This window comes from Cynara cardunculus (assembly GCF_001531365.2).
Source record: "Cynara cardunculus var. scolymus isolate 2C chromosome LG 7, CcrdV1, whole genome shotgun sequence".
NCBI lineage: Eukaryota > Viridiplantae > Streptophyta > Magnoliopsida > Asterales > Asteraceae > Cynara > Cynara cardunculus.
This window is the reverse complement of record NC_037534.1, coordinates 8867573-8871355: the sequence shown is the minus strand read 5'-3', so window position 1 is coordinate 8871355 and position 3783 is coordinate 8867573.

Below are 3783 nucleotides of genomic sequence, written 5' to 3'. Positions count from 1 at the left end.
CGTTGGACGTTTGTATGATGGGACAATGAGTAATAAAAAAAGATTTGGTTAAATGGTTGGACGTGACTTGAGGTAACGTAGAAGTCTTGATTCTAATTGTTTGGAAATTATGAGGGATATTTTACTGAGCTGGAACAGAGTATAAGACGTTTTTTAAGGTAAATAAGGGTTAGGGTGGATCCAAATTTTTTGACGAGCGAGTGCACTTTTAAGGTAGATCAAAGGCGTGTAAAGTCACGATTTAGTTTTGTGAAAAAATCAGTTGTATCATTTTGGAGAATAAAAATACGTTTTTTCTGAATTAATCAAGCTTTTAAGCAAAATGCAAGACTCTTCTTATGAGTAAGTCTTATTTGTTTTCAGCCGAATTCCACCATTTCGACTGATTTTTTACATATTTCGAGGGACTTTCTAGATTTTTTTGGGTTGATTTTGAAAGATTTTTTTTAATTATTTTGGTTGATTTTGATGAGTTTATTTCGGTTGTGGTTGATGTCTCTTGTATTAATTTACAATATCTCAGAGCACCCTTAGGGTCCGTTTGGTTTACGAAATTCGAAGGAATTTGATAGAATTGGAATGGCAAATTCCTTTGACCAAATTTCAATTCATTTGTTTGGTTCATTTCTTGAAATGGATGAAATCTTTCAAATTCCATTAAAAATTACAAATTAATGAATTCATCATTACTTGTCAAAATGGAAGGAAATGAATTTCATCACCACCCACCACGACCATGCTACTATTGTTCGTCATATTCCCCACACCTAACCCCCCCATCACCACACCACTATTGTCGCCGCCACCCATCTCCACCCACCCCACCACTAACCACCATGCCACTACTATTATCATCACACCTACCTACCCTCAGTCATTCACTGCACATCCCTATTACGACCATACTACTATCGTTACTGTCACGTCCCTAACCTAATCCCCACCACCACACCATTATTGTTGTCGTTACAACTACCACTCACCCCCACCCCACCCTACCCAACCCTACCCTACCCTACCCCAACCCACCACTAACCACCATATCACTACTGTCGTCGTCATATCCACCCACTCCCAGCCACCACACCATTATTGTTGTCGTTACAACTACCACTCACCCCCGCCACACCCTACCCTACCCTACCCTACCCTACCCCAACCCACCACTAACCACCATATCACTACTGTCGTCGTCATATCCACCCACTCCCAGCCACCATCTCACCACTGTCATCGTTACATCTACCCTACCACCCCGCCACCCATCCCTACCACCTTGCTCCGTCCCTAACCAAACTCTACAACCACTATTGTTGCCTTCACAACTGCCACTCACCCGCATCCCAACCCACCACTAAACCCCCATGCCACTATTGTTGTTGTCATATCTACCCATTCACAGGCCCCAGCCTCCCGACCACTATCCCACCACTATCATCGTCATAGCTACCACCCTGCCCCACCCCACCCCACTTTACCCTACTCCAACCCACCACTAACCAACATCCTATCATTATAGTCGTCACATCTACCATCCTACCACCCACTGCCCCACCCCCACATCCTTGCCCCCATCCTTCCCCCCCCCCCAATAAGCCATACCTATGGAACAGGGGCGGGGCAAGAGTGGTGGGGACGGGGTTGGGGTGGCGTGGCTGCGTTTAGGTATGGGTGGGGTGGGGTGATCGCGGTGATGACAACAATAGTGACATGGTGATTGGTAGGGTGTGGATGGGGCGATGAGTGCGATAATCCAAATAAAGACGATCATTTCAATTCTTTTGAGAGATTTATTCCAATTCCTACTAATCAAATGTGTGGTCAAATTCCATCAAATTCCTTCAAAGTTAAGTTTCTTTGATAGATTCCAATTCAATCAAATTCTATTTTATGAACCAAACAACCCCTTAAAGTTCAACGTATGCATGTTTAATACACGAAAAAGCTTATATTTACAAAAACGGTTGAGCGGGTGCATGAGACACCACTGGGTCCTTCATAGGTCCACCCTTGCCAAAGGTAAAGCTGTGATGTATTTATGAATGACTCACGAGGTTTTCTGCATAACAACAATACTTGGTTTTGTGATCATATTATACCTTTTTCAAGTGTGATACAAAAAGACTAAAAGGATTATATGTTTCTTAAATCCTATCTGATAATCAAACATTACTATAAATAATTCATTATGTCATAAATATAGCGAAGCGTTAGTAGCAATCTTTCTATCAATTACTTTCCTTGCCATCTTGATTGAATGGAAGCCCCCCTATCAAGCAAGAAAGAAGCGGCATTCAATCGATGTGGGCCTTTCCCTTCTGCGTGGATCTGTCTTTCTGGCTTCTGGCCTACTCAATTCCTTCTTTCTTCCCCAGCGAAATGTAGTAGGAACAGCCTTCCCGCAGTCGCATTAAGGAGACCTGGCATCCCGCCCAGAGTTTTACCTTCTCCACTCATACGGGTTCTTCTATTGAAGAGATTCCCCTTGAGGTGGGGCGTACATAAGAGCGGATAAATTTCGTTCTTATAGTTTATCTTTGAAAATGTAGGTAAGCTTAGACCCATGGCTCGCCAATATGGGCTATTAGTCTTCTATTAAGTTTTTCTAATATTAATTATAAATCTTAATAATTATATTTTTATGAAAAAAAAAATATAAATGATTGGGCGAAAGTATCATATTATTTTTTGTCCATGTCTACCCATTAATTTTAACATGTTTTCGGGGTGTTCAATTAACATACATTAGGTGAATCTGATTCAATCCAATCGTCCATTAGATGTTGAAATTTATCATCTGATCCAATCCAAGCCAATGAATAATTGGATGCGATGTGTTCCATTCATTGGATATCACTATTGGTTATTCATTGAATTTATAAAAATGTGAATTATTTATATATAGTTTAACTGAATGATAGTTGGATGACAATCAGATTAGTAATTTGATGTTTATTCGATAATTTATTAGAATCAGAATTGTCATCCAACAGTTGACTGATACAATTTGAATGCTGGAAATTTTGAATCTGGTCCAATTTATTACAATTGGATACCCATTTATGGTTAGTTAGTCTGTTTAAATTATATTAGATGACTTTTGGTGCACTCCCTAAAATTTCAATTAGGGGCTATTCATAATTGCTGAATGGTTTGGTGGTGATGGTTAAGTGGTCATAATGATTAAAATGCTTTTATGATATAGTGCAAAACGAAATATGGTTATTTGATAATTATTCAGAATGAAATTAGGGTTTTGAACGGTTGAGGTAGACCCCAAATACAAAATCATTCAAATGGTTTTAGAACCATTAAGAGACATATTTTCCATTTTGCTAAAGAAGATTTTCACCTCTTAGTCTTTCAGAGGCTTTCTTTTAATGAAACTATTAAGAGTTAAACAAAACAACTTCTAAGAAGTGCAAACCTACTTTTCTAACAAACAACCTGGTTCGGATCTAACCGATCATCTTATCCGTGAACATCTCAACTCATAATCTTACACTTATATTTTTGTAACATTAGAGTGACAAAAACTAATAGATTAAAGATGTCCAAAAATAAACTCTAAAACAAAACCCTTTTTGCACAAAGTACAACTTTTGATGCACATAATCTATACTATATTATAAAGCATTTGGCTAAAACTCTTAAAAACTCTTAAACTCTTAAAACTCTTAAAAAGTCTTAAACCCGTTTATCCCTAAATAATTTCATCCATATCCGATTTCATCTCATTTCTGAATTCGTGTAACTAACTGCAGATAAACACAATCAAATACA